Below are 20,430 nucleotides of genomic sequence, written 5' to 3'. Positions count from 1 at the left end.
GTAGTAATTCTAGCAAATCATTTTCCAACCCTTTTGTGATAGCCAGCACCACACTGCAGGGATGGGGAAGGCCTGAGGGATAAGAGTTCATGTCATGAGGGAAATTTATACTTTGACCACAGTGACACACTGAAAACTGTAAAGTGTGTTCTCACTAGGAGGCTGGAACTTGATAGCCAGCACCACACTGCAGGGATGGGGAAGGCCTGAGGGATAAGAGTTCATGTCATGAGGGAAATTTATACTTTGACCACAGTGACACACTGAAAACTGTAAAGTGTGCTCTCACTAGGAGGCTGGAACTCAGGGAGAAGATAAATGCTTAGTTTCTTATATTGTACTAAATTACCCTAAATCGCCTTGAGTGGCCCACTTATCACCTGTGGATGATGTGCCCTCAGCATGCCTTGCAGTTCATAGATGCAGCCTATCATATCTCAATTTTATTGACGACAGGTTTTGTGAAGTGACTCTGCCACATGAGGATTGGTAAACATACTCCCTGAATGAATTAGCCCCCATGGGAGTAACACCCAGTCTCTCGCTACTAGCCAAGTCTCTTAGATTCTCACTTGATAGCTCTTCGAACTTCACTAATATGTATGTGGATAAGATTACATGTAACATCTGTGGCTCCTGACTGATGGCACGGGATTACCAGCTCAGTTTACCATACTCACCTGGGCCCATAAACATTCACACTTTGAACCGGTAATCCAACTTTTATCTTACTGCCTATCAGAATTTTATTCACCTTTTAGGACTTATAACTATTCACCATGACTTACCAAATCCTTGTCACTTGTACTCTAAGTCCTCAATCTAGTGGATCAAAAGGAGTTAGAATAATAGGTAGAGAATAACATTTACCTTCAAATAACCATAGACTCGGGTAAGTTTTAAACACTTTATCTATGCAATATTTTATGAGTCAGGTGCCAAAGTAGTGAAATAAGGGACTTTGCAAGTAAGAAAACAACTATTAAAGCATAAATCTTGCAGGACTTTAAGAAAATACCTTTAGACATTGGTACCTGGGGAGGGTGAGAAAGGGAAAATGGCACAAGGACCTACCACTCAGATTATGTTTACCTAGAATGGTGCGAAGACCAACCCTGGCCACTGGCTGGGACAAGGAAAGGACTCCCAACTAATCAGGTGCCATCAGGACTGGACAGGTGCAGGACAGGACAGGCCACCTCCGCTAAGTGCAATGCCAAAGCCTCACCCCTTTCTCAATGTAATTAATCAATGTTCCCATGATTTACTTTCCCATGATTTTATACTACCCAGCAATATTATTTCATTTTAATATACAATGTTTAACAAATTTGCAAGTTGTCTTCCTTTTCCCAGGTCGTGGGGTGAGATTCCCAGGCTCATCACGGGTATGACTGTCTTTGGCAAGGTTTCAATACCACTGCACAGGGTCTCTCAGTGTTCCCAGCACATGGGTAGAGTGATTTCAATATGGCGATTCAAGTCACCCTTCAGGCCCAAATACGAGCTAATAAAGAAGTCAAAGAGAGACCCATTAGAATACAAAAATAAATGAATGCACTGTATACCACTTACTTTTACTCTAACCCCATTACTTTATTTTAACTATAACATTAATGATTAAGCAGAACATACACGTTTTAGTTCAAGCAGGAGCATGTGCATTAGTATGTGAAGCAAGAAGTGGCCATCTTTGGCACTAGTGCGCAGCTGCAAAGAGTTCCCACCAAAAGCACAGATACGTCACACTACGTAGATGTAGTAGACACATGCGCAGAAAGATTCCCGCGTTTTCGGCGGCCATATCAGGACACTCGGGTTAATGTTAGGAAAGGCACATATGAAAGCTTCCCTTAGATACTAGAAATGTTGTGAAGTGCAATTATTAGTAAAACAAAACATGTTGATTAATAAGTTACATGTTATTTCGAGAGGATTGAATACAAGCAAGTTTCTGTACGTATGAAACCTTGCTCCATCAATCCTCTCTTTGATGGTGTTCTATACCATCAATTAATTACGGAACCAGATGGCAACTTTAGCATTCTCCCAATTCAATTTCTTCTATTACTTTATGATTTCCTGTATCTCTTTTCTTTTGGAAACCCTTCATTCTTTTGTAAATATCCCTTTTCATTTCTTCAAGTTGTATTGCATCATATTTTAGTTTCTTTCCTTTCTCATTTACTGCGTACCTCTTTCTGTTTCTGCAGCATTTTCACCAAATATTTAACACTAAAATCAGTAGTGCTATTCCCATTATTGGCATCAGAACTTTACCTACATTAGAAAGCCAACTATCTACAGAGGAGAGACCACCAGTCAGTCTTTTCCATGCACTATCAACCTCCAGTGGTTTCAATTCTTCTTCCAAATGAGTAATATTTCTGACATACCTTCCAATTTCAATACTTTTGTCAGGTATGTAAGTGCAACAATGTTGTGCCTTAAGCATTCTACAGACTCCGCCCTCTTTTGCCACTAATATATCAAGAGCAAGTCGGTTTTGTAAAACCATTGATCTTATCGCAACTAATTCAGTATTGATCAGTAAGAATCCTCCAGCAGTGTCAGTCGATAGGCGATCAACCACTGTAGACAATTTACAAATTCTTTGTGTATTCAGAATTACCCCCACTGAAGGTATCAATGCACTAAATATATCTCCTACAATTTCTGAAAAACTAGCTCTTTTATGGCGTGTTAGTCCATAATTTTCTTCATTGCTTCCAGTGATTCTTTTTACGTGGTATACCTTTGGGAATAATATTCCGAAATAGCAAATCCCATACCAATGATCAGGCAGCTTAAAATAAGTTTTATTCCCACAAATATAATAGACTCCAGGAAATACTGGATCAGTTCCCCCTTTTAGTCCCCAACCCCCAATTATCAGGAAGTTATGTTCACATTTACTGGAACCAATGAATGCATTGTTATACTCTGTTTTTAACCTATGGAGACAGATTTTCCCCTTCTTTTCAAAGTCCAAAGACATAGCAGCATGAGTCTTGCCAGTTGCTATAAATTCTTCCCTTTCAGCCCATTTCGGTATCTGGGGTTTAGGTTCAGTAGCCCTTCTATGGAAATCCTGTCTCCTTTTCTCTACTAAATACAAAAATATATGTTTTCTTCTTCGTGTAGCTTAAATGTTGAATTGTCTTTATGTGCTTCAGCTATATCTATTGTATTCATTGTTGAAAAATATTCACCCATAAACTGTGAGTCTCTACTGCTAAGGACAGGGTTCGTGTTTCTGCGTACAGGAATTTCAGGAAAAATCACATCTTTGTTAAAATGACAATATTGTAGCTTTCCAGTTCTATAAAATAAATTAGCTAAAATACTACACGAAATACTACATGTCAATGGTAAATGATGATATGTCACTCCTTCTGCCACTGATGTCGGTAATTTCATACAGACATAGCAATCACTAACTAAAAATGGTTTCTACATAATGCACTAACAGGTTAGTAAATACATTCAAATCCGTCTCATTTCTATTCATACTATAATGTAGTTCTATCTCATCTGGTGCTTCTAATTCTACTATGTCTTGTTTAAGGTTAGCTACCTTTCCATGTGTACTAGTGTCATTCTGTTTATTAGCAGCCATCAAGTAAGGTATTGCTATTGTCAGTCCCAGCCATGCTATGAGCACTATTAATATACTACATATGCATATTCTACAGCATGTCTTTATACAATTTCTTTTCGAGTTTACAGTAACTCTTTTATCAGCCATTTCTGACTAAGGAGACTCAGCCCCTCTTTGTAACGTTTACATAGAATATAAACAGTGAAATTATTTTCAAGTTGGTCTCACTTCTTCGTCAATTTGATCAACAATTAATTCTTTATCACTTTCATCACTGATTTTCAGATTCTCAAAATCCTCAAGAATCACATATGTCCATTCAGGACCCTTGAATTTATTATTCAGTCTTTTCAAGCGTGGACTTCTCCTTCTGGGTTTCTCTGTGGATGGTCCTGATTGACTTGTTACTGCATCACTTATTGTTTTGAGTCGATATTTCAGTCTTATGATAATTCTAGGCCAAGTATCACCTTTTCTGAGTCTTTTAATCGGCACTGTGCTTTTATTTTCTTCACAAGTCCTTTTATTTTCATTAATTTGAGACACACTTTGATTTTCTTTGTCTTCAGAATTCCTCTCTATCTGACCTTGTCAAGGGCTTTGCCATTTCTGTCCGGATGGGTTCTTCTACACTAGTCTGGCCTTGTTCAGGAGTTTGCTGGATTTGTCTTTGATTTTGTTTTCCTTCTTCTTCCTGGACTCGTTTTTCCTGCTCAGGTCTCATAGTTTCTTGATTGTCTTCTGTCTGAAAGTGTTTTCTAGTGCCTGTCTGTCCCTCCTCAGACTCAATAGTGCTCTTGTTGTTTTCTTCTGTCTGAGTACATTGCTTTTTCCGTACTGGGACTCCACAGATTTTATAATGGTTTTTATTTCAGTGATCTGAGTGTGTTCTTCTATTCCTGTCTCATCCTCACTATCACTCTGACTATCTAAATACGTTTGGCTTCTTGTTCTTACTGTTACTTCAGGTATGTCGACTATTGGAATCCATTCATCCTGACTTGTGCTTGGTCGTTCTTCATCAGCTACTTCAGGATCAATCACTTGAGATCCTTCAGCTGTACAACCTTCAGCCTCTGTTCCATCAGGTTCAGTCACTCTCTTGGTATAACTGACATGAATTCAGTTTGGTATTCCTTTGAACTTCACAGCTGTGGTGGTAACCAGTATTACTTGATGTGGTTTTCCCCACCTTGGAGCTAGGCAGGATTCTTAGGTGTGATCTTTTATCACTACCCAATCACCTGGATTCAAGTCATGTGCTGGAGTCGAATGTCTGGCCACACCGTCTTCCCCAACCTGGTGAGAGATAGAAAGCACTTGGTCAGCCAACTCTTTGCAGTACTCCAATACCAAATCATCAGATATATTTAACAGCTTGTGTCCTGGCACACATGCTTGCCTCATTGCCAATCCCATGAGTATCTTATGGGGACTCAAGCCTGTTTTCTTGTCTGGTATGCTTCTGAGTCCCATCAGGGCAAGAGGTAAAGCATCAGGCCATTCCAATCGGGTAGATTCACACATCTTTCCCAATCTTGACTTGATTGTACCATTCAGTTGTTCTACTACTCCAGAAACCTCTGGGCGGTATGTACAGTGCAGCTTTTGCTCAATTTTGAATGCTTCACAAGTCAATACAATTATTTCATTATTAAAATGAGACCCTCGGTCTGATTCAATTGTTACTGGAAAACCGAACCTAGGAATGAGCGCTCTCAAAAGGAATTTGGCTACAGTTAGGCTGTCATTCCTCCTGGCCGGGTAAGCGTCCACCCATTTGGAAAATAGGCAAACAATCACAAGGACATACTTTAATCCTTGACAAGCAGGTAACTGAATGAAATCGAGTTGGAGCCTTATAAATGGACCTTCTGCCTTTCCAATTTTCCCAGGGCAAACTATAGTTTTCCTACCAGGGTTCATCTGTTGACAAATTAAGCATCTCTGGCAAAGACTCTCTGCTACGTTCCTGAACCTTGGACTAAACCAATCCTGTCTAAACAGTCTTATCATGGCATCTCTGCCTATGTGTGTGTCCCAGTGATTCATCTTGGCCATGGGTGCATGCTTACAGTCAGGTAATACTGGTCTCCCAACTAAGTAAATTATCACACCATCTTCAGCTCTTCTCTGACAACCTATGTTCTCCCATTCTTCCTTTTCTTTGGGTTCTGCTTCATTTTGTGGTTCTCTCACTTCCTCCCATGTTCCCACGCCCCCTTGCAACATAAGTTCCACATGCATCGATTTTCTTGTTTACTGCTATTTTGTATTTTGCACAATGTTGGGCCACCTGGTCAGCATAAGGATTAACAGCTGTCACTTTGTCATTTCCAGATTGGTGAGCAGCACACTTGACCAGGGCCACTTCTTTTGGCAATAGTATTACTTTAGTAATTCTTTTGCACAATGTCCATTTTTAATAGGAGTTCCTGAAGAAGTCAGGAAGTCCCTCTGCATCCACAGCTGGCCTAAGTCATGCACGACCCCATAACCATACTGACTATCAGTGTAAATGGTTATTCTCCAATTTTTCCCAATTTTGCAATCTTTTATTAAAGCCAACAATTCGGCTACTTTTGCAGACTTGACTCCTGGTAAATAGGATGCTTCGACTATGCCAGACAATGACCATACAGCATAAGCAGCACCCAATCCTCCTTCCACACGACGCAGAGGTTCTTTCTGTATGTCGAGGCGTGGTTTAGTACTGTATTCGGTAAGGTCGATACTATCATGCTCGACTTCATGTTTCACTTCTTCAAAACGTGAATTAGGCAATAAGGTTGCAAGGTTCAAGACAGTACATTTAGTTATCGTCACATTCTCTGCGCCTAGAATGACTCACTCATACTTAGTCTGCTGACTAGGAGTAAGGTATTGTGTGCGCGTTCGCGTCAGCAAAATCAGAACTGCATGTGGGACATACACGGTTACAGGGTGTCCCATTACAATGGATTTACTTTGTTCAAGACTCATGCAAGTTGCAGCTACAGACTTTAGGCATCCTGGTAATGCTGATGCCACTAGGTCTAAAGTGGCAGAGAAATACGCCACAGGACGTCGCATTAAGCCATGGGACAGTGTTAAGACTGAGAGAGCACAATTGTCTCTAGAATTACAAAACAGTGCAAATTCTTTTGAATGATCAGGGATCCCTAATGCTGGAGCCTCACACAGACAGTTGTGTAATTTTAGGAAAGCAGTCATGCTTTTATCATCCCATTACACTGGATCTTTTGCTCGTTTCTTTGTTAACTGAATCAATGGCTTAGCTAGCACTGCAAATCCCACAATCCACTGCCTGCAGTAACCTACCACTCTGAGAAACATCCTGATTTCTTTCTGTGTCTGAGGTAGTTTCATGTTTTTAAATATTTTGATTCTTTCTGAAGTCACTCTTCTGACTCCTCTCTCTATCTGGTGTCCCAGATATTTGACCGATGTGGTGCAAAATTGCAATTTTTCAGGTGACACTTTATGTCCTCCTTCAGCCAAATGATTCAATATTGCAATTGTATCAATGATGCAGTCACTTTGAGTTTTAGACGCAACCAGAAGGTCGTCTATGTACTGCACCAAAACTGACTGTCCGGGCAGTACCAAGGATTCAAGATATTTTTTCAAAATCTGATTAAAAATCGATGGACTTTCAGTGTAGCCCTGAGGAACACGATTCCAAACTTAAACATGCTCATCAAATTTAAATGAAAATAAAGATTTACTGTCTGGATGCAATGGGATGGAGGAGAAGGCATTACATAAATCAAATATAGTGAACCATCCTGCACTCCATGGTATCTGATACAGGATCACTGCTGGATTTAGAACTACTGGGCAGCATGGGACCACAATTTTATTTATTTTTCGCAGGTCTTGAACTACTTTGTATGTTCCGCTTGGTTTCTTTATGCCGATTATAGGTGAATTACATGGACTGCTCATTATTTCTTTTAGAATGCCTTGTTCAATCAAACGTTCAATTTCTGCTGCAACACCTGCTTTTATTTCCGTACTCATTTTGAACTTTCGGATATTTGGGTAAACTGCACCTTCTCTTACTGTCACTTTTACTGGATCGACATTTGCCATTACCCACTTCTTTCCCTGTAAAATCCTACACATCAGGGTTTACAGTATTTTGAAGCTCTTCTGGTAAATCTTTTAGAGTCATCTTTTTAATTTCGGTCTGCTGTTTAGCTAACATAATTTTGTACACTCCATCTTCATCTGGAGTCTGAATCTCAACACCATTTGGTGTGCAAAAGATTGTGCAATTCATTTTGCACAGTAAATCTCTTCCTAGCAAGGTTACAGGACTGGAGTCGCACACAACAAATTTGTGCATCTCCTTAAAATTGCCAATACATACCTCCATTTGTTCGGTAATAGGGGTCCTAATCTGTTTATAAGAAATGCCCATTACTTGGATCGCTTCTCCCGAGACTGGTAGGTTTGGGATGTCTGCTGTTCTTACAGTAGAACGGGTAGCACCAGTGTCAAACAAAAAGGTGATTTCATTTCCCTCAACCTTGCCATCTATGTAAACACCTGACTGATCTACCGGCAAGGATGCGCCAAGTACGCATTCCTCTTTCCCCCCTCTCAGGCACCGTCCGTATGTATCTTCAAAGAATGTGTCCTGCAAAAGAAACAGTGGTGTTACCGTATTTTTCTTACCACTTCCCTCCCGAAATCCGGTGTCCACACTGTATCTGGCTTGACTCACAAAATCTGACATAGGGGCAGGTGGTAACTGATTTTGCTGTACCTCTTGCGGTTGTCTCATTGACACTTCATTCTGCATCTGCGGATTCAAATTTTGAGTTTGGACATTATTATTCTGTATTAATTTACACTAGTTTTTCCAATGCCCTAATTTTCCGAACCTGTGACAGGGAAACTTTTTCTTTGCCTCTCCTTTGCTCATTCTGCTTCTAGGTTTGCCCCCACTACTTTCACCTTGACCTACCCCTTTTCCTTGATTATTTGCCTGCTGACTTAGCTGGAGTTCTTGCTGTTCTGCCAATTTTACTTGAACCCACTTTACCTTTACTTCTAATTTCTTTCGCATATTATCGATTTCATCTCCACAGTATTTTGCATACCTGAGAATTTCATCGATAGGCTTTTCTTGCCAACATAATTTATTCTCTTTAATAATTTGAGATATTTCTGGTTTTAGTCCTGACACAAAACGATATATAAAATGTGTCATGTCCTTATTATCAATATTTTCCAATCCACTATACTGATTGAACACCTGTAAAAGACGCTCATAATAGGCATGTGCCAATCCATCCTTGTCTTGGGTTGTTCTGTCTATTTTTGTCCAATCTGTTTCTTTTGGGGGTACCTTTCCCTTTAAGTAGGTTATTACCTGAGTATACTTTTTCATTACATCATCTGACGGAGCTCCTGTCTTTGGATCTCTAGGGTATTCATCATTTGGCCAATCTACTGTAATTTTACATACTGTCCATAAATCTGCAGGAACAACTATATCAAACAAACCATCCAAATCTTTTAACAGTACTTTTGAAACCTTCACAAACCTTTCGACTTGCCTGTACCATTCTACTGTTTTTTTTCTGAGTTTTGGGAAGTCATTTGTGAATGATAAAATATCCTTTCAGGACCATGGGACATGTACGTAACCTCCTCCTGGCACTTCTCTCATTGGACACAACCTTTCAACTTTTTCTGTTTCTTTCATTAGATACTGAAATGCAGTTCGATTTGCCTGTGCTTCCTCCTTTTTCTTTGTCCATTTTGCTTTTCATGTATCTAAATCTCCCCATTTCTGTAAGAATGACAATAATTCTTTTATCTGCAATTTTCGTCCTGACACATTCATGTTTTCCAAATCTTTATCAGAAAATTCAGCTCTGTAAGGTTTCTGTAATATTTTTGATTTGCCTATGTCAATTCCCATTTCAGAGGCCAAATTAATTAATTTCTCATGGAATAATTTTGTATTTCGGGTAATGCATCTACATATCAACAATAACTCTTCTTCACTAAAAGAATTCAATCTTGCTAATCATACATTTCCATCTACTATTTCTTCCAATTCTACCCTTAATTTAAAAATGTCTAATATGTTTGACTGAGATTTTGGCTTTTCTATATCTCGTGTCCATCTTTCTATTTCTTCTGGGGTTACTACGGTAGCACTTCTTGTTTTGTTCCTGTGGAGGTTTCAACCTGCACTTCTCTAGAGCATCCAGGAGTAATTTTCCTGATTCAATCACCCACTGGTTCTCTTACAGGCAAATCCATCAGGGAAATCACTGACTCCCACACACTTGCCTGGTCATTAATTATTATATTTTCTTTTCTAGGTTGTACTATGGGTGTAGTCAGAACGGGAGTTTCAGGACTGAGCTGTTTATCTCCATATAAGGGAGCAACAGGACCTATAGTTACTGGTATTGCTAGAGCTTCAGGACTCGTATTCAGTTGTATCATTTTCTGAATTAATTCACTTCTCTGTTCGTTTATTGCTTCTCTTTCCTTTTCTTGTAGCACTTTTTCTATTGTGGTTTTATGTACAATCGGCGGAACCAAAGGTGGTTTTAAGAACGGAGCACTAGGGGTAACTCTATAAGGTGGTGGATTTTTCATTAATAAATACTCAAAATAATTATCTTCTGAATCACCGCTACTAGTCATTAAATGCTTAGTTTTCTCTGTACATTTACTTCCGGTCGGTTCGTCTGTGGTAAATACAGGATTTAATCCTTCTACTAACATAGACTGTCTACATTTTTTCATCTGCTTATCTCTTGTCTCTTTGGAAAATCTAGGATAACATTTACTAATAATTCTGTCACACAGGGGTCTGTCTTTTTCAAAAGCCTCAGTCTCCCACTCTTCTAAAGCTTCATACTGCGTTAATCTCGGTCTAGGGTCTAATTCATTCATGCGAGTTCGCAAATTGTGCAAAATTCTACCATTAAATGTACCAAGTTATGGAAATGCCAATATACCATCATCTTTTGTGTACTCCATCCAATTTACTAACCATGCATGTTGGACTTGGCCCGTCTGGCAGGTCCACCCCTGAAGTTTTGTGCTTATTATATGTGTCCGGGGGATGGTGATTCCCCTTCTGAGTGTGTGTGTGGTGAGAGAGACCTGCCTCCCATAGGAATGCATGGGGGATGTATGTGGCTCTGGTAGTTCCTGATGCGTGGGGCGTGCCGGGCCGTGTTTGGTATGTGTGCGCTCGTGAGGTTGAATGCTACAAGATGATGTATGCGGCATGCGTGTGACTAGAAGGGAAGGGCCACTTCTAGACCTTGGTGTGTGTGTGCAGTAGGTGTGCTGGCGCCTGATTGGCTGAAGCCGGCTGGGCCTTCCCCCCACCAGGCTGGCCCCACCCCCCTGGGGTGCGTCCAGTGTCCCTGGCCTGGCCAGTACCAAGAAATTCCTTATAACCAGTTCCAGCTGGTTCTCTCCCTGCCTGCCCCTTTGGGAGACAAAGGGAGCTCCTGTATAAAAGGAGGTTGGGCCCTCTTCTCTCTCTCTTCTTCTTCCTGCTTGGGACCCTGCCTAGGTCGTGCTGCTGCTTGGGCTCAGGGAAGGGCGGGCCTCCCTGGGCCCTGCTCTGCTCCTGAACTACAGACTCCCTGGAGCTCCTATGGATTCTGCTTTTCATGCCACTCGCCCGTGGGATCGCTTCCCTGCGGTCCTAGGGCGCTTCATCTAGGCTCCTAGCGCTCGGGAGCGCTCTCCTGCTGGCCTAGCGCCTTGGGGCGCTTCATTCATGCCCTCGCGCTGGGAGCGCTATATTCAACCAGACCGGCGTCTGCCCCGTGCTACCGAGGGTCTACAACCCCAGCGAGTGCCTACCTCGCTTTATGTCCTGCCCTTGTGCCTTACAAGGAAGCCTACTCCTCGTCGATTTCCCCCCGAGCTCATCGCCGCCGCCCGGGACCCTTGTGACGTCATCCCCGGGCCGCGCTGGTATTGGGCGCCGGCCCGGGATTCCCCTGTCACGTAGTCCCCCAGGCCGCGCCGTGATTGGCTGCTGGCCCGAGGGAAGGAGAGAGGCCGGCCGAGGAAGAGCGACGAAGCAGGAGCGGCGGGAGCCTACTCCGCGCTCCTGCAAGACCCCCGTGAAGCTACTGATCCCCCCCCCCGGGGCCCCCGAGAGAGAGAGAGCCCCGGAGCACACGACGGAGGCTGGCGCAGCCAAGGAGACCGGCGCAACAGACCCGGTGAGTGCAGCGGAGGGGAGGGGGCATCGGGGCACATTGCCGGTGCTCGCCCCGCCCCTCCAACAACCCGCCTGTTGTGCCTCGAGGCCCGGAGGGCCCCCAGTGATGCCGGGTCCCCCGAGGGGGGCCCCGCCTGCCCACAGTTCTCTCTCTGAGCCCCGAGAGGCTCCACCATGTGCGCCCCTGTCTCTCTGAGCCCCGAGAGGCTCCACCATGTGCGCCCCTGTCTCCCTGAGCCCGAGAGGCTCCACCGTGACCCTTTGTTTACCGAGCCTGCGAGAGGCTCCACCACGTGCCCCCCCTGTCTTCCTGAGCCCCGAGAGGCTCCACCACGTGCCCCCCTGTCTTCCTGAGCCCGAGAGGCTCCAGCTGTAATCCCTGAGCCCCGAGAGGCTCCACCACGTGTCCCTGACCCTGCGGAGCCTGCGAGAGGCTCCACCATCGCCCCCCTGTCCCCCTGAGCCTGCAAGGCTCCGTCCAAGTCCCTCAGCGGCCCAGCACTTCGTGGGCCGCTGCCACGTTTGGGTTTGCCCCGGGCCCCTTTCAGGCCACTTTGGACATCAAGACTCTAAGGCGCCCTTGCCCCAGGAAGGTCATCTGGCCTAGGGGGTGCTACGGACTAATATCAATGTGATGCTGAGAATTATTATGTGTTGCCCTGCTGATGGGGGGCCTCTGTTGTGTTATGTACCTTGTCCTTTCCCTCCTGAATACCCGATGTCTCATGTATGTGATCCCTGGTCAGAGTGAGTTCTACTGCTAGTTCTAGGAAGCTCCCAGGAGATATGTGTTCTAATGCCAGTTCCATCAGATGCGTACCACTGGCAGTGGTCCCTTGGCCCTGCCCTGTACCTTTTCCCTGGTAACCCCTGCCGTGCCTTGAGCACCTTGTAAAGTGTATGTTCCTATGTGTCCTGTCTAATACAAAGACTATTTTCATATATACTTCGTGTGGAGTTCCTTTTGTGGGAGGCCTGGGATGTTGCTGTTGGTGGGTGCATGCGCAAATGCTTCACACATGTCCTCCGAGATAGGCCCGACTGCCCGCGCCGCGTTACCTAGAGGGCGAGCAGGGGTCGACTTTATATAGGAGTGGCGGTCTCTGACTGGCTGTGGCGCAAGCCCTGGCCGGCCGGGGGTCCCATTTCCTACACTGGTGGCTAGCGGTGGGATCCGGACTTGTGTTTGCGCAGTACCACAACGATAACTGGCCTCCCTACAAAAACTCTGTATTGTAACTGGTCGCAAAGAAAGGAGATTATTGTTTTTAGGAGGTTACTGAAATGTCCGTTCTGTGAAAAATGTGTTCTGGTTAGGTGACCCTAGCCCGGGAGGGTAGATCAACCCCCTAGTGCAATGTGTTTTCTGGATTCACCAGAAGGGTGGGATCCAGTGGTGGCAGCGTAATTGTGTTCAATGTGTATGGTCCCTGTCCCTTCCCTGGAGTAATGATACCTGCGCCACATGGGGTCAGGTCAGGTTGCTAAAAATGTCTGTGCTGTGGAAATGTTTAATGATCAATAGAAATACCTGTTCTGTGGAAAGTTTTAAAGGTTACTTAAATGTCTGTTCTGTGGAAAAAGTGTGCGTGTACACTGTTAGGTAGTTGCCCCTAGCTTGGGAGGGTAAATCATCTGCCTAGTACAATATGGTTTTCTGGATTCACCAGAAGGGTGGGATCCAGTGGTGTCTGCGTAGTTGTGTTCAAATGTGTATGGTCCTTGTCCCTCCCCTAGAGTAATGGTACCTGTGCCACAAGGGTCAGGTTGAGGAATCGGGCGGTAGAAAACTGTCTTACCAGTCTAGGGGACGATGTGTGGATAAATGTTGAGGTGTGCTAAGTAATGGGGTGTAAGTTCTCTGGGATGGGGAGCTTGCTGAATCAACGATAATCCTGTCCTTCCTTACCCCGCTGAATGTGTTGGATGCATCAGGTTTCCTTACCCCGCTGGTTGTGGTTTAGGCGTCAGGTGTCGCCCTGGCTGAATTTATGTTGAGTTGTACTGAGACCTGCTGGCGCTGCCGCGGCTCATCTTGTGGTGTTTTAGGTGTCAGGTGTCGCCCTGGCTGAATTTATGTTGAGTTGTATCCCGGGCAAGGAAGACCTGCTGGCGCTGCCGCGGCTTGCCTTGGGGAGAGCTGAACACTGAGACCTGCTGGCGCTGCCGCGGCTCATCTTGTTGTGTTTTAGGCGTCAGGTGTCGCCCTGGCTGAATTTATGTTGAGTTGTGCTGAGACCTGCTGGCGCTGCCGCGGCTCATCTGGTTGTGTTTTAGGCGTCAGGTGTCGCCCTGGCTGAATTTATGTTGAGTTGTACTGAGACCTGCTGGCGCTGCCGCGGCTCATCTTGTGGTGTTTTAGGTGTCAGGTGTCGCCCTGGCTGAATTTATGTTGAGTTGTATCCCGGACAAGGAAGACCTGCTGGCGCTGCCGCGGCTTGCCTTGGGGAGAGCTGAACACTGAGACCTGCTGGTGCTGCCGCGGCTCATCCTAGTACAAGAGGGAACTCCTGCCTGCGGAGGGAGGAGAGGAAGTGTTAGATTCCATTTTTTTTTCTTGTAAAAAGTCCTGGTGCGCCAGGCATCTGGCCGGTAGGGTACTGCCCGCGGTTGGGGAGCCAGTAGTCGGTGTTTCCGGATCTGGACGTCGGGGCGACTGTAGCCAGTGTCCTGGCCGGTTTTGTCTTCTAGATGATCCGGTGAAGTTAGTTCCCAGGTGGAAGACCAGTGGAGGGAGGAAGTTCCAAGACTGGTAGGAAAGTGTGTTCTGAGGGTGGTTCTCCTGGGAGAACGCGGAACCTCAGAAGTAGAGGTAGGGTGGGGCATTCTTGCCCGTGACCTCTGGCAAACCTGAGGGTGCGGACCCTAGGTGGAAGGAACAGTGGTAGTCGTGGCTACACTGAGAAAGGGAGTGGAGAATGGCTATTGTGGGCCAGGGGTACCACCCCCCACTTCGGATTAGCAGGGACCAGTGGTATCTGGATGGCTTAGGGCCTGGTCCTAGTCATGGACAACTAAGGAGTACCAGGTGGGTAGCCTGGTTGGGCCTATGTCTTCATTTTTTTTATTTTTTTTGTTTTAACTTTTATTATTTTTAATCTGGGTATGTCTATTGGTCCGGCAGTGCGGGCCGCGTCCACGTCCTATCGCCCTGCAGCAGGGAAGTCCATCACGGTAGTGATTGGTCTGCCCTGCGTTTGGGCTGGGAGGGGCATGTGTTGGACGTGGCCCGTCTGGCAGGTCCACCCCTGAAGTTTTGTGCTTATTATATGTGTCCGGGGGATGGTGATTCCCCTTCTGAGTGTGTGTGTGGTGAGAGAGACCTGCCTCCCATAGGAATGCATGGGGGATGTATGTGGCTCTGGTAGTTATTTATTTTATTTATTTATTTATTTATAGTGTTTTGTATAGCGCGGACAAGACCCGTGGGTATCAGAGCGCTTAACAAGGGAGGAATTACATATAAAGATAATAAAAACAATAAAAAACAACAAGAGGGTAGTGAGGTAGAAGGCAATATACTGAATGGACGAGATTAAATATAAATATATTCATAATGGCTGCACAATTAGCATTATGTGGCGAGCAAGGCTTGGCTAGTGTCCTGGTAACAAACCATGCTCGTTGAGGTAGGGTTAGAAGGCGATCGAGTGCATATCAAGGATAATAAGTATAGATAAATCAAGTGAGGTAGAAGTTATATATAATGACTGTGACATATAGTTACGGTACCACATATAGGGATAAATAAATCCAGTGAGGTAGAAGTTATAAAGTGTGACTGTGAAATATAGTTAAAAAGTTCACACATAAAAGAGGTAGTAGTGATGTGTCAAGCCTTGGCTTGGGCACGGCATCAGATCATTGTTCGATAGTGATTTTCCCATTTTCATGGAGAGGGGGGCCCTCAGATAGCGTACTTGATCATCCCAGTGATCCTTGGGTTTCTCTAAGTAGGGTATTTACTCATCAAGTGGCTCTTCAGTTCTCGTTTGAATGTTACTGTATTTTGAATCTTCCTGATGTTTGGAGGGAGTGAGTTCCATATTCTGGGGGCAGCTCCAGAGAATGCTCGGTTGTAGGTCTTTTTCTTGTGGAAAAAGGCTGGACGTAATAGCAAGTCTTTTGCGCTTCTAGTTGTTCTGTTGCCTCCTGAGATCTTCAGTTTCTTAGCTAAGTATCTAGGTGTGTTGTAGTGAACCGCTTTGTGCGTAATACAGGCCATCTTCATTTGAATTCTGGCCTCGTATGGTAGCCAGTTTAGTGCTTTCAGGTGAGGAGATATGTGATCGAATTTCTTTGTTCCCGTAATGAGTCTCGCCGCTGCGTTGAGGCAGGCTTTCAGAGGTGCTGTGGAAGTTTTTGGTAGGCCCGCTAATGTGGTGCAGCCGTATTCGATCCTCGAGATGACTAGTGATTGGATAGCCAGTTTTAGATCTGCCTCAGTGATAAAGGGTTTCAATTTTCTTAAATAGTTCAGGTGGAAACGGGCGCTCTTGGCCATTGAGTTAATATGGTTTTTCATGTCGAGGTTCTTGTCTAGTGTAATTCCTAGTGATTTGGCTGAGTCAACTAGGGTCGGGGTGCAGTTTAGTGCTGTCACCAATTTAGTCCACTCTTTAACATCAGATTGGTTTCTAGTCGTTGAGATTAGCAGGAATTCAGTTTTCTGGGCGTTTAGTTTCAGGTGGTTCATTGTTAACCATCGCAAAGTACTCTTCAGTGTCTTATTCATTAGGTCAATGTCCTCAAGGGAGGCGATCTTTATGTATAATTGCGTGTCGTCCGCATACATATGATAAGATACCTGTGATTTTTGAAGGATCTCCGTGAGAGGTTCTACATATAAGTTGAATAGATCTGGGGACAGCGGAGAGCCTTGTGGGACCCCTATTGTGTTGGGGCTCGGGGAAGAGATTGCTTGGTTAACCAGGAATCGCTGAGTCCTGTTCTGTAGGAAAGAATTGAACCATTTCAGCACGTTTCCAGACAAACCCATCCTGTCTTGTAGTCTGGTCAAAAGCACTTCGTGCTTTACCGTATCAAATGCTGATGATAGGTCAAGGAGGATCAGTAGGCAAGATTGATTTCGGTCTAGTGCTTGAAGGGCGTCATCAACAATGTGTAAGATCGCAGTTTCGGTACTGTGCCCTGTTCTGAAACCTGATTGGCAATCGTCCAGTAGCGAGAATTTAGCGATGTGTTGACTTAGTTGGCCCTGCACACATTTCTCAATGAGTTTAGCCAGTAGCGGGATGTTGGTCACTGGTCGATAGTTGTTTGGATCTGTAGCAACAGCTGTCGGTTTTTTGAGGATGGGCATCACCTGCCCAGTTTTTAGACAGTCAGGGAGGGTTCCTTGTCCAAGTGAGGCGTTTATTATCTCGGTCCAGATCGGAACTAGAGTGTGGCTGATGTCTCTTACACACTTTCCTGGTAATGGGTCTTGAAAGTGGTTGTTCGGTCTAAGTTCTGCCAGCATTCTGGCTATCTTTTCCTGGTCATACAGTTCAAATGTGACCCATTTTGCTTTATTTTTAGGTTGGAGGCTCTCTGGTAAGAAATTGGACTCGTAAATGGATGGAGGCAGTGCCTTAAGATTAGTTGCTGCAATTGTGAGGTCATCTTCAAGCAATTTGGATTTTTTCGTGAAGAATGAGGAGAATTCCTCGCAGCTTATGGGAGTTTTAGTATTCTCTAAAACCGTTTTGGCAAGTTTATTTGACTGTTGTTTTAAAATCTCAAAGAGTTTTCGTGGTCTGTTCTTGGCACTGTCCAACTCTTCTCTGATAAATTCTTTTTTTGAGTTGATTATTTTTTTGTTGTATTCTTTTCTTGTTTTTCTGAGTGCTTTCAGCTCAGGGGAGGAGGGATGTTGTCTCCATCTCCTTTCGGCCATTCTCAGTTTGCGCCGATCCTCATTCAATGATTCATTAAACCAAGGATTTTTTGGTTTCTCTGATACCTTTTTCATTTTTTGGGGCATGGTGTCCTCGACGATATTACCGATTGAGGTTATGTAGTGATCCGTCAGCTCATTGACATTTTGCTTATTGATGGGTGGCTTCAGGTCTCTCTCACACCTTTTAACCAGTATTTCAGTGTTAGCCTCCTTTGTGTCTCGGATCAGTTTCTTGAGCTTGCGTGGTTGCACGGTCCTGCCCTTTGTCATTGTAGGGATCGTGAATGTTATGATGTGATGGTCGGACCAGTCACATGGGTCAATGGCCAGGATGGATGTCTCATCCTTTCTTGAGATAATCCAGTCTAATGTCGCTCCTTGTGAGTGAGTGGGTTGGTTGCAAGTTTGTACAAGTTTTAGCTCACTGAGGAAGTCTTTAAGCGAGTTTACCAGTTTATCACTGTCGTCATTCCAATGGAGGTTAAAGTCGCCTAGGAATATATTATTGGCGTCCGAGTTAGAGTTGGTCGTTATGATCTCCATCAATTGTTCTGTGAACTTTGCGTTCTCTCCTGGTGGATGGTAGAATGCATGCAGTTTGCAGCTTTGATTCTTTGGTGTTCTCACATTAATACCAAGGTATTCACAGGATTCTAAGGGGTCAGATTGGAAATGGCAGACCTCGATCTCCGACCGATGAATGCAAGCAATGCCTCCTCCCACATTCCTAGGTCTGTCTAGCCTGATGATGTTATATTGTGGCGGTACTAAGAGATCCATGGTAGGAGATGATGATTCATTGAGCCATGTCTCTGTGAGGATAGCCAGGTCAATTTCCTTATTGATGATGAGGGCAGCTATGTCTGCTGCGTGTTTCGTTGCCGAACGACAATTAAGTAGAAGGCAGTTCAGGGGTTTCTGTGATTTAACAAGTTTTCTGTTCCCTGATTCGGATGCAATAAGCTGAATATGTTGTAGGTTTTGGTGAATTGCTTTCCTGTCATTCTTTCTGGTCGTTCTATTAGAGTCAATCGTTACTGTTTTGATATTCTCCACCTTACTACAGTCAGGTTGTTCATAGGACCTGAGTAAGGCCCGAGTTTCTTCATTCGACAAGGGCTTTGTCCTGGTGGGTCTGTTGTGTCTAAGTACCAGATTCTGGATATGTGAGACTTTGGTGTGCGTGCTTATCGTCATCTCCCATATTTTTCGAATTGTCTGCGAGACTTTCATCGAGTTTTGCGCCAGGTTACCTACGAGTTTTTGGAGCTCCTTGATTTCCTTCTGTGTTCGGGATGAGTACTTGTGTGAGGTAAACCTGGCTGGATGAGCATTGAAGTTTGCTCTTCTCTGCAGCTGATCTAGTCTCAATCCCATAAACCTTTTCTTGGAAAGGGGTGTTTTTGTGGATAAGGATCTGTAGAATTCCAGTCTCGTATTCGAGGGAGGAGAGGGTAGGTCGATGTCATCTACTCTGCTCGTTTCATTAGCCTCATAGGGGGATTCGCTTGGAGCTAGGGTACAGTCTTCCAGCGCAGTGGAGTTGGGCATTAGCGGCACCGGCTCTTTCCTTGGGACCAGATTCTTCACTTTGTTTCCAAGGTTGGTGGCCATCGCTATCCTTTCTCTCTCAGCCTCTGGTGTTACCAACGTATTTACTGTTAAGTCTTCAGTGTTGACGGTTTGGTTGTTCTGGCCGTCTGATCGATTGGTGTCTCTAGTATTGGAATCGACGTTTTCACGTGTGATATCTGGTAGTGACACGTATTGTGGAAGGTTTGGTCCTCCTAGGTAATCCTTAGAGTTTTGGACAGTCCCATCATTAGAGATTAGCGTCGGCTCCTCCCTAGGGAGTAGGTCTTGTTCGTTGTTCTCGAGACTAGTCGACGTTCTTGTCTCTTCAGCCTCCTCATTCGGTACTGTCAGGTCTGTTTCGTTTCTGTACCTTGTGTTAATCGCCAGACCTTGTGCCTGGTGGTCTCCATTCTGATGGGTGTCTCTGGAGGTAGAGATGGTGTTTCCGGGGCCGACTTCATGAGTGCTCAGATGTGGTTGGTGTCTTGGTCTTTCAAGCCGCTCTTTTATGGAAGGGAACAACTTGTCGAATTTATCCAGTTCGCTGTTAGCTGCTTGAATCAGCACTATCCCTGTTTTGTATATGGTAATATATAGTTCTGCTCCATCTCTAATTGTAGGCGAGGTCGTTATTTTAGTGCCATACGGGATGTTCTTTATAGCCTTTATGTTGAGCGTATTTGTGAGGGCATCCCGCCATTTAGCCGTTTTATATGAGAAGAAAATTAGGTCGTTCACTATAATTCCTTTGTCTATGTTAAAGTATGGGTCCAAGAACAGTGTGTCAGGGTGTTTCTTCAGGGTATCATGTTTGAACTTTTTCGTTGCGTTTTTGGATAGGTTGGATGGATATTTTAAGTTCAAGGCGTTCATGCCAGAAGCCACAGGGAGTCTTACATCCATGTTGCGCCAAGTTGTGGGATATATGTTGGGTCACCAGTGTTGGGATGTATTCTCTTTGTGTATTTTAAATTCTTTCTGTATTGACTTACTAGGATAGTTAATTAATGTAGACCTCTCTTTATTTCTTAAGTAGACCTCTCTTTATTTCTTATGAGGTCTCAGCGTTCTTCTATTGGAGCTAGGCTTCTGTTGTAGATACGACAAATGTTTCGCTATTCCCTA

The sequence above is a fragment of the Lissotriton helveticus genome, chromosome 6 (assembly GCF_964261635.1).
Source record: "Lissotriton helveticus chromosome 6, aLisHel1.1, whole genome shotgun sequence".
Lineage (NCBI taxonomy): Eukaryota > Metazoa > Chordata > Amphibia > Caudata > Salamandridae > Lissotriton > Lissotriton helveticus.
This window is presented reverse-complemented; position numbering follows the sequence as displayed.